Source organism: Zosterops lateralis, assembly GCF_965231275.1.
Source record: "Zosterops lateralis genome assembly, chromosome: 11".
Lineage (NCBI taxonomy): Eukaryota > Metazoa > Chordata > Aves > Passeriformes > Zosteropidae > Zosterops > Zosterops lateralis.
Genome location: NC_139771.1, coordinates 10,504,571 through 10,515,925, shown reverse-complemented (window position 1 = coordinate 10,515,925; position 11,355 = coordinate 10,504,571). Strand labels below are relative to the sequence as shown.

At 43.4% G+C, this 11,355-nt stretch overlaps 1 protein-coding gene across 2 annotated transcripts in view; it reads left to right on the top strand.

Annotated features, from left to right (window-relative positions):
- The first annotated feature begins 748 nt into the window (after positions 1–748).
- Positions 749–11,355, top strand: part of LOC310913847 (uncharacterized protein) — a 31,528-nt gene continuing 20,921 nt past the window's right edge. The window contains exons 1-2 of one of the 2 annotated variants that reach the window (XM_083869635.1): positions 3,826–3,918; positions 4,418–4,733. The gene's annotated coding sequence lies outside the window, so the exon portion shown is untranslated. Of the gene's footprint in view, positions 846–3,825; positions 3,919–4,417; positions 4,734–11,355 lie in introns of those variants that run through there. The other variant, XM_083869636.1, reaches the window with a different exon arrangement.

The following is an 11,355-nucleotide window of genomic DNA, read 5'->3' as shown; positions in this document are numbered from 1 at the left end:
ATTTCAGTTGTTCAGGTGTTTTGAAGCTTATATTTGCAGGAGTAAGAGCCCTGTTGTCTCTCCATGTGGCTCCATCCCTATGCAGCACTTGTGGCTCTTGTAGGATGATTTTTTACAGCTATATTCCATCCTACTGGAGTCAAATCAGTTGCAGAAAAAAAGTAGGTGTTTTATCAAGGAGCATCTTGCTTCCAAGGATGAACTGGACAAGGAACTGCTTCACCCAGCAGCCTTACTCTGGGGAACATTTCCTGGGTTGTTGCCACTGCTGTGAAGTAGCATCTTGGGCATTGCATTTCAGTAGTTTTCATTCCTCATGCACTGGTTCAGCCATCAAATTAACAAATAAGACTCTTGGAGGAGCCACCTGGGCCCTATTGCACAAGCTGGATGCCAGTAAAATCCAGCCGTGTGTAGCAAAAGGGAAAAGACCAATAAGGAAACAAAAACAGAAAAGCTCTGTTAAAAAAGCATATGGGTACAATGCTGCTGGCCCAGTTAAGGAACCTGTTATATTCAGTAGTGCAATAAAATCCCATGTAATTGCAAATGAAACTTAATGCCTTGTAAAAGAGCTCAGCTCCTTTCTCCCGTAGCTGCAGCTTTTTGAATGGGTCCAGCAGGAGGTGTATTTGTGCTGCACAGCCTTGGGATGATTTGGGGAAACAGTTGATCAGCTGTGGGCAGTATGAGGGTTGTTTGAAATGCTCCAGCTTTTTTGGCCAACCTGGTCTTCTGCAGGAGGGTACAGAACAAGGCAGCACATGGGGAATTTTACTCCGACCCTGTGCGTGTGGGATCCAGAGTGTTCCAGTCTTCCCAGCAGATGCCAGGATGCTGCTGAGGTGATAGCTACTTTTTCATCTGTTTTCAAATCCCTGTGTTCTATCATTATCCTGACTAGAGCAGTGGGCTCAAAAGCCATGACAAAGAAAGGCAGAGAAGCCCTCCTAACACTACTTGTGTGCATATTCCTTCTGGGCTTTTTATCCACACTTTTTCCTGAATCTTTACAGCACAGGATTCTTGCCTCCTTCAAGCAAACCCCATTCATTTGGGGAAAAGAGACTTGTTCTTCTGCTCTCTGATACAGATTTTGGATCATAACAGTTTCTTTAGGTCATTCTTCCTTTATGTGAATAAGAAATATGTAGGAGGGGGGGATTTGCAGGACAAGGCTTTGCAGTGAGGATAGGGATATTTGTTATTGTTTAGTGTCTGGTCTTTGGAAATTAAGTAATTGCTTGAGAATTTTAACTTCACTTCAAAGGTATGTTTCTAGCCCTTATGTTTGTGTGAACTTCACCCTGCCACACACCTCTGTATGTAATTTGAAAATGTGATTTGGTTATGCTTGACAGACTCAGGATCCAGAAGGCAGAGAAAAACAACACAAAGCTGATTGTTATTAAAAACAAACACCACCATCACCTCTCCAAACTAATAGTATTTGAATTCCTGGGTTTGCATTGCTGGTTTTGGGCCATAGAAACTGAAGGCAGGTAGAAACCTCACTTGCATTAGAACAGAGAAGCAAGAACCTGATGGTTTGCCTGTAAATGACCTGAGCCTGTTAAGCCTGGTGTGCAAGTGCCGGCAAAATGGTGTGAGCAAGGACTGAGTGAGCACCATGGAAGGAAATACCAGCTCTTAGAGAAAATCCTTCCTGCTTCCACACACTTCTGTCATTTTTCAGTCCTGCAAAGTACGATATCCCCTCCTTCTCCTTTATTAATCAGGTTTTCATTTAAATTGCAATGCTTTGTTTCCCCACACGATTAACTGTATTTGGTAAATAAAGTATTGAATGGCCCTTTTAAGTGCAAATGATGGTTCTAGCTGCCCACACTTCAGCTGAAAATGCACAGTGTCCTTCTTTCCTGGCATGAGCTAGCTGAAGTCATGGGGTGCACTCTGAGAAATAGCCTGCTTTCTTTATTGTTGTTTTTCCCCTCCCTCTGATGGTGTGAGTCAGGGGCACTGTCAATCTCTGAACCAACGATGTCTCCTTTTCAGCAATTAATCTGCCCATTTCATTGTTTGACTGAGCTGTGGCATACTCTAAAGTTTGTCTTAATCCTCTCTAGTTGACAATAAAGAGGCAAATTTCTGAAATTCTAGGAGAATTTCTAGAGAAACTTCCTTCCCTCTTCCCCCTGCCTTGAAATGGAGCAACCTCTCCTACAAACTCATCAGCCCATTTCTTTCCTTATAGGGTTAGGGCTGGCATCCTTTGCTAACTTCCTGCATAACTACGGGTTTGACTTGGCTTCTCTAAATGTTCTCGCTGAAATTGGTCCAACATTTCATCCTCACATCCACCCACGCATGTAAATTTCTCAGTGTCATAAGTTGGTGAGGTTCCATGTAAGTCATGGCATCTCTTTGTCTTTGCCCCTTCATCCACCCCTGTGAAAAATGTGTGGTGTTTAAAATTGAGGCAAATGCAAATAGATACGAGGTGTGGGTATGGAACTAAGAAAGGAGGGCGGTGAAGACAGAGTCTGTGGAGTTTATTAAGCTGTTTCAATAATGAAGTGCAAGACCGTCCCTTAAAGCTGGATATGAAAACTGCTGAGCCAATAGAGAGGTTTGTGTTCATTTCAGTGAACTCTGGATCAGTCCCTTCAAAAGTAACAAGGAATATGGACCTAACCAGATCATGCCCCTGTGGAAAAGATAAGGCTTAGCATCTATGCAGGACCCTAAATAAGATCTCAGGTCTTTAAGAAGTGCTCCTCAGGAAAGGGCGGATCCTATACTCAGGGAAGATTGTAGTAATCTGAGACCAGTTCTTTGGAAACTCTCTTCTCTTGGCTAAAGAAGAATACCTTGCATCTTCAAATCTGGTTCCAGTTGTAGGTGTTGAATGAGTGAAAGTCTCTTTCTGAAACAAATTTTTAAAGACTGCCTCCCCTTCGACATCAAAACTGAATTTTGTAAGGTGTTGTGTTCCTTCAGTTTTTAGGGCTACACATACACACAATCCAGGACTTAGGAGGATTGTTGATGGGAAATTAAAAAGAAAAATTCAGATTAAAATGGTGTGGATATTTAGATCAAGGATATGGATGTTTGAGACCATTTTAGAAATGGCAAGCCAGCCAGCAGATTCACCACCAGATCCTGGTTTGAACTCTGAAACCCCTGCAAAGTTGGGGTATGTGATCCCAAGTCTGGGGTTGTCTAAACACAGAAAGCACTCAGAACTCAAGTCAGCAGAAATGTATGTAAAGGCATTGAATAAATGCAGCAGTCCTGGGGTGCTAACCTCTCCACCCAGAGCTCTGGAGTTTTCAGTATGCAACCATTATTATCTAAAATATTACCTGTCCTGTTTGCAGCCTGGATTTGGTCTCCTTGCCTGTGGATTAGAAATAAGGAATATAAAACAAAATACATGCACAAACCCCTTGTGTTTCCTTTGCAAAATCAGGCTGTGCACATAGCTAATTCTTTTCATGTTAATCTACACTTACAACCTGATAACAAGCTAGAGCTTTCTTCTAACCAGGCTTGATTAAATTTGGAAGATTTCTTCCCAACAGGAAAACCCTTTCTGCTTTCACGCAGTAAACATGATTTTGTGCTTTCCGTATTTCCCTTTTTATTTTTATTTCAGGAATTCTTTTTTCTCCCCCCTTATTATTATTATTATTATGAATAAGCTAGTTTTAAATCACTTTCAACAGCTGGAATTAATTTTCCTGTTACTGACTCTTCACTTGGGCCTGTCACGGGGGGTGGGGGGGGGGGTGGCTTTCTATTAGCATAAACATAACTGAAAGCTCTGGAATTTGCATTAATGTACTTTTAACAAGTTGACAGTCTTTTGGCATGCGTTCCTGAGATCTGAGAAGCAAGGGAAAAAAGGACTGTATTATACCTTACACTGGCCGGATTGTAAGAAGTTGTCAGGTAAAATCTCTGATTTCTTTTTCTACTACAAAAATATGGGACAAAATATCTACTCGTAAGCAGGTGCACATATCTGACAATTTTGCAAAGTCCTTACTACTTCCCTCCTAGTCCCTGGAAAAGCCTACTCCAAGCTTGGGAACAAGTTGTTCCATTGTTATTTAAGGGATATGGAACTCGCACAAGGGGTGGAGGTGTTGAGCAAGATATTTTACAAAGCTTTAAAGGGTCTCAGGAAATGTATATTTTGGTGACAGGAGCATGGACCCTTTGAAAAGTGATCCAAACTCTGCTAAATAAATTGGTAGGTGTGCCAAATAAAAAGCTAGTCATGAAAGCTCCTTATTACTATGGGGTGGGAATTAAAGAGGACTCAGCATGGCAGTTTGGCCAGCAGATGACAAAATCTTAAGGGATGACCTGAAGGGTGAGGTGGTGGTTTTCTACATCTTTGTTTAATCCATGTAATTAAAGTGAGGGTCTTTCCATTTTTTTCCAGCTCATGGATGGCAAGTGAATTGTGGTTGAACTTGGCCTTCATTAACCAGAGGAACCAGAAACTGCTGCTCCTGCCAAGTCACAGAATCATTTAAGTTGGAAACAACCTCTAATATCTTTGAGTCCAACCTTTGGCTGATCACCACCTTGTCAACCAGACCATGGCACTAAGTGCCAAATGATATGGCAGCAGCAGTAGGGCCTGAAAGGAGGATGATTATTAGTATTAATAATCCTACTGCTGAGTTGGTGTGGGCAACCAAGGGGCTGGTCTGTGCACCTCTGCCTGCTCAAATGGACTCTGTCATGGCCTGAAGGTAAGAGTTAACTGAGTCCCTGCACTGCAGCCTTCAGATGTATGGATAGGAAGCCTTTGAGTAGTTCTAGAGATTGAAGTTATGTAGATATTCTGCTTGTCCATCAGTGCAGTTGATATGTATTTTTTAAAAATGCAATGTGCTTCCCACCAATTACTTAAAATAAATGTGTTACAGTATTTGCAAAAACTGTACAAGCCAACATTAAATTTGTACATGTTTCCAGTTACACCAGAAAAGGAGGCAGGAGAAAATATTTGGACTGCAGATCAGACTCATATCAGTTGCCATGGGAATAAAAGAAATACTGAGAATCGAGGGAATCCATTAAACTACAGGATTTTTCAAACTCAGGTCTTATTTGACTGTTTATTAAGGCCCTACATTAAGACAAAAATGTGTGTTTAGCCAGCTCCTCCTGCTGGATCCAGAGCAACTATTAGGGCCTTATTTCCATAGAAATATTGCTGATCCTGGCCCCAGAACAGAGCAGAAGGAGGCCTGGGAAGAGCCACTGTGTATAGTGGCACTGGGCTTGCTCCACAGCCAGGGGCTTGAGCAGCACCCTCGCAGAAAATAGAGACCAGCTTTACATTTACATGGTAAAGCTGCTGCTAGTGGTTTGGCAAGGCTGCAATATTTGTAGGCTGCAGTATTTTTCTGTTCCAGGCTTTCTTCCTAAGTTTGTCTCTTGAGTTTGGAGAGACCAAAATGGTACCCCTTTCATCTATAAACTATGACTTGCTCTGGCTGGCACAAGAGTGATGTGACTCAGTTACAGTATGGGAACTGTCTCACTGAAGGGTCTGCTAGTTAATTAGCAGGAGGATTGTAAATAGCTAAAACCTGACTGAAATTCCTCTGTCAGCTCAGGACAGGATCCTCCTGCCACCCGTCCACCTGCTTCTTCTCTCTTTGACCAGAATTGGTTATTCTGGAGATAATTTTTCCCCTCATGGTTTCTGCTCCAGTCAGTACTATGGCTCACAGTGGCTGTTATTTGTTCCCTTTGGGAAAAGAAGAAACTCAGTGCTGTGGAAGAGCAATATTCTCTGTCTCCTTCACATCCTTTGTAGTTTTTCCCTTTCCCAGGGAAAGGCTGAGAGCAGAGGCAGCCTGTCCAGTGCTGCTTGACTTGGATGCTGCTGTACTCTCTTGCTTCAGCTGATGGAAAGCACTTGCAGCAGATCTACCTTGGCTGTGGCTGAATCACATAACTTTTCTGAACTAATCTGCCTATGTACTTGTGGCTTCACAGAGCCTAGTGCAGGTTCCTCATCCAGCCAACAACCACAGTCCATGGCAGACTGGATGGCTTAGAGATACCTTGTTGGTGTCTTCAGTTGCCATCATTGACCAGTGCACAGGGCCAGACCACTAGAATTGGGAATAGGGCACTTCTTCACTCAAGCCTCCAGACCCTAAGGTCATGAAGTCAACAAACCTTCTAAAAAGTTTATTTCCTTCTTCTTAAGACACTTCCAAGAACTGCTGGAGGAAACCTGTGTTGGCATAGGTGGTGCACTCTGGCTGAAAACGCATCAGAACATCACCCGACAACTGTTTGTCTTCCTTTGATAAAGAGAAGACATTTCTCATCTTTCACATAAAGATATTTTCCCTACATGCCAACCCAATCCCTTCCAATTGCATGAGCTCAGAAATTGTCCCAAATGCAGTCTAAAAGTAAGTTCAAAGCAGGTGTCACCAACCATGTGGAGAGGGAAGCTATCCCATGCCAAGTGCCTACACCAGCATTGACTTCATTGGCCTCAACAGAGGGGCTTGTGTGAGCCAGCACTGACAGCACCAGACCCTTGTCAGGGTGAGAGCTGTGGGCTGGGAGGACTTTGTAATGATGGGAAGGAGAGTGTGGGAGGGGAAAGGGAAGAGTAGCTTGGTTTAGAGATACTGTCCACAGTGCTGATTCACTGAGCTAATCGGATCTTGGGGGCACTTTTCCTCTCGTATCTGCTCTGTGCGTCTGTCACTGTTTTTGAGAATTTATCTTTCTCATCAGAGCTTAGGGGTTTTGTTGGGTTTTTTTCCTCTCTTCATCCAATGCCTGTTCAAGGAAAATCTTTGAAAACAAGATGTATTTTTCTTCAGAGCTCTGTTTGGTAGGTCTGAGCTGTGATAAAGTCTTCTCTTGTTGATTTCCAAGAAACGTGTGCCCCATGGGCAGTGGCCAGCCAATGCTCCCTACAGTTTCTGCTGAATTCTTTTTTATTTTTATTTTTTTTTAGAAGATCTCAGTTATCCAATCTCTAAAGCTTATTTCAGGGCTATGCAGCAAAGGCTGCCAGATGGCCATTTTATGTTGAACCATGACCTGTGGCATAGGCCCTGTGGGCAAGGGTCTGGACTCATTCCTTAAGTGACTCTGTTAAATAAATAGTTTTTTCCACTTTTCTCTGAGGAAGTTCTTTCCCGGACTTGGGAGTTGGGGGAGGGGCCGTTTGGGTTTGCTGGCGAATGTGAGAAGTGGCAGACTGTGATTGAAATGGGCAGCGCTAATGGGTTTGGAGATGAGGGGAGCATTTTTGCTTGGTCCATATCCTCCTAGAGAAAAAACCTAATGAGAAACAGCTGAGAAGTTTTTATTATAGCTCACGTTCTGGTACAGCTGCTGGAGAGGTTTGAGCAACTCTTGCAGAGCTCCACAGTGTCCTGTATGGATTGATGTGAAGCCATGAGCTAAGTTGAGCTTGTGATGACCAGAGTGCCAAACCTCTGCAATCTGCAGATTTGGAAAAAAGGGTTCAAGTATTGGTTATTATCTGCCAGCTGAAAATTCTCCTCCAACCCCTGTTGTATCTGTTTGGCTGAACACAGCACAAGAGGGGGGCTGCTTGGGGAGTGCCTGATAAAAGAACTTTAGCTGTGCAAAGCTTCTTCAGTGAGACTTCTCCATAAACATCATCTGTTATGAATTCAGCCTTGCATGATTACAGGCAGACATCTGTGTTGATTATGTGGGTTTTCTGGAGGAAAGATTTTAAAATATGGAAATGAATGGAGGTATTTGCACAACCGGTTAGCATCCGTTTAATGTTATTATTGAATATATATCTCAGAGAAGTGCTTAGAGACCTTAAGTCAGAGTAAGGCTTCATTGAACAAGGTACAGAATATGCCTGAGGAGATATACCTTGCTACTATTAGCTTGAGACAGTCCCAGCCAGGGCAGACAGCTGGGTAGAGGGAGGGTGAGGGGTAAAGTGACCTGCTCAGGGCTGCGTGCAAGAACGTAGGAACAAAACTGGGCCAGACTGCAGCTCTTGTGGCTCTGCTGAGTCCTCAAACATGGCTGGGAAAAGTCACTGGAAGGTCTGCTAGTTAATTAGTAGGCCTGGGGCAAATGAAATGTCATGGCCCCAGGCCTATGTGGGCAAATGACAATAGGAATGGTCCTGTAACTTAGTGGTAATGTTGCTATAGCTCTCTCTGTGGTGTTTCCACTATCCTTCTCATGATGTCTGCCTTACACTGTGCATTTTGAGGAGAGAGATGCTGGTGGTCTTAAGGATAAAGCATGATAATAGTTTTATACCTTTACGACATTCAGAACAAAGGGTCAATAAGAAAATTCTTCATGTTTAAGAAATGTCAAATCTCATAGTGGTCTCAAGAATGTATATTAGGTTTAAATAAATCAACACATTTTCTTGTAGAAATTTGAGACTTTGGGATGAGGCAGTGAAAGGAGATCAAATAAAATTTTAGGTGTAGATGTAGGCTGTTCTGACCTGGTTTAGCACAATTTGGTTAAGATTTGGGTGTGAGTGAAAATCAGAATCCTCCTTCTCTACAGCTGATATTTTCTGCATTTCAATTTGTACCATCTTGAACATTGTGAATATAGGAGATCAGCTGAGGCTTATGACCATCATAACAGTATTACCCATGGGGGTAGTATAGGACCAACCCCAACCTTTTTCTTGCAGGCAGGTTCTGACATAAGGAGTTGAGCCATTAGATACAGGCACAAAAAATGCCAGTTGGCACATGTGTCCCACTATCATGGAGTGACCCTTGTGATTGCTCTGTTTTTGGTGAGTAATACCTTAACCCAAAAGGCTCATATAGAGCTGGTAGTAAGCCACAACCAGGAACCTTCTCCCATCTCAGGGTGGGCACTTCTCCTTCAGATAGCTGGCACACTGGCAGCAGGACCCCAAAGTGAGCTCTGAGGGCAGAGGTAGGCTGTCAGAGGGACCTCAGATTAATGTGGCTTCAAGAAAACCTGTCCTCAGCTTCTGTTTCTTTGTCATCACGCAAATCTTCAGAACCCATCCGTGCTACCAGGATGGCCGTTTGTTATGGTTATCAAGATGGTAAAATTGTCATGGGTAAAAACATTCCACCGTCCAGAAATGCAAGAAAAAACAGCATGGCAAAGGGGCCCATCCTCCACACCCCACTTCCCCTCACGACTCCTCCACACTCAGGAAGTGGCAAGGCTGTCCTGTGTGACCAAAAACAAGGCAAAAGAACTCTAGTGAAAAAGGGAGTGAGGGCTGATTGGTAAGCCAGGCATGGGCACTGAACATCTCTTGAGAGATAAGCCTCTGATGCTTGATTCTTTTCAGTCCTTTTGGAGACTCTGATAAGGAGGTGGCAGTTGCTTTGTCAGGGTTACTCATGCTCTTTGTGCAGCATGTTCAGTCACTGAATTTGTTCAGATAAGACAAACATCTAAACTCCATTTCCGGAGACACACACCAGTCTTTGCACTCAGGCAATGGTTATACCAGGGTGGGCTGCTAGAGACAGGGCTGAAGAAGAATGCTCATGAGCAAGATGCTCCATTGTAGCTGGTGGTTCTATGTCTCCTTTGCTTCCTCAGAGCTCCAAAACTGGAGTCCCAAATGGTCCAATATCTGGGGTATTTGGCAAAGGTGGCCATAAGCATCCCTGCAGGGGAAGTACTTCTGAAAAACTCGCCAAAATTCTATGTGCTTTGGGCTGAATGAAGCTGGACACTCCCAAAGTCTGGTCACATCCAGGCTCATGTGTGTCACCTTTGCAGGGTTTGTGAGTCATCAGCCATCAGAAGAGAACTTGTAGTTAGTGAGTGCTTCAGTTGCTGCTGAAAGGCAGCCACAGGGGAATAGAAACATGATTGATTCAAGAGAACAATATCTAGACACAATTGTTTAGGACAGACAATACAAGAAAATGATGTAGGCAACTGGAAATCTGCAAGGAATTCTGTAAAGTGTCAGGATGTGATAAATGCCCAAGGTAGAAATTAGTCCAGGTGTTGCTCAGCAGCCTTGCTGCAAGAAGTACTGGGGAAGCTCTGGTCACTGCAGTTGGCTGCAGTTCTTTTCCAAACTCTCACACAAAGCAAGAGGTTTGAGTGGGAAGCAGCTCTGACTAGAAGGAAGAAGCACTCCCCATTCAGTTACCTTAATTTTTTGAGCTCCTCTGCTTTCTCTAGAGTGCTTCCAAATAACTGCTTATCTTGATTTTTCCTGAGAGCTCAGAGGAGTCTTTCCCTGGACTGATGAGCAGAAGTACATCAAATGGCTGGAACTGTCCCTGCAGGAGCAGCAGACTCAGAGCAGTCCCACTGCCTGGGCAGTGAGGGTTATAGGAAGCTCTGTCTGTGTGTGATATTTCTCCTATTTGAGACTTAACATGAAAAGGTTGAGATATAGTTTGTGTAGACTTCTGGGTGAATTACAGCACCATTTGATTTTTGTCTTCTTATTTGAGGAGATGCCTCATGAGACTGCCCTCTTACACAGGATCAATTTATAAGCTGAGATGTGAGTAGCAGACAGGTGTTGACTTGTCCTAAACTGGGCTCCTAGCTCTGCTGTTGTTCTGCACTAAAAATGAATCTACTTTACATGCCTCCTGGAAGTCCTGGAGGGAGAGGGACTGCCAAAACTTTGAGAACTTTTTTCATTATTCTGTCCAAATCTCCTCTAAGATCTCTATGTGAACAGATTTCACATAGGGAAAAAATCTTCACAAAAAGTCTTCCCTCCTTAAGCAGACTTCATCTGAAGGCTACCAAGGGAGCTGGGGCTCTTTGGCACTCAGAGGATCTGGTCCACATTGAAAGCACTGTCACCACTGTGTCCTTGGGGGATGTTCCTCTTGGTGACCCTGCACAGTGCTCAGCAGTTGCATCACTTAGGCCTCTAATTGTGTTTGTAACCCAAGATGCCAGGTATAAGATGCCAATAAATTTTAAAACCCTGCAATAGAAAGCTTATGTTGTATGTTACCAGGCCATTGAGGATGCAGTTCTGTCAGCACAGGGTTATTCAATTAACTGGAATCCAAACAATTAGTACGGCAGGCTTTTATTGTTTCGTTTGTGTGGGGTTTTTTGTTTGTTTGTGCTTTTGTTGATGTTGGTTTGGTTTTTTTAATTCTACTACCAGAGCAAGGATTTAAAGTGTTCCTGAATTTCAGTGACGTTTTTGTTCACTGCCAGTTGCCCAAAGTAAAATATTAGGCCTGTGGCATATGCTGGTATTGGCCTGCTGTGAACAGCAACAGAAAATCCTGTCCTGAGAGGTGCTTGTTCTTGGAGGAATGGATGCACACAGCCTGGCTCTCTTTTCTCATGTGGCATTGGATTCTCCTTTACGGGTCACCC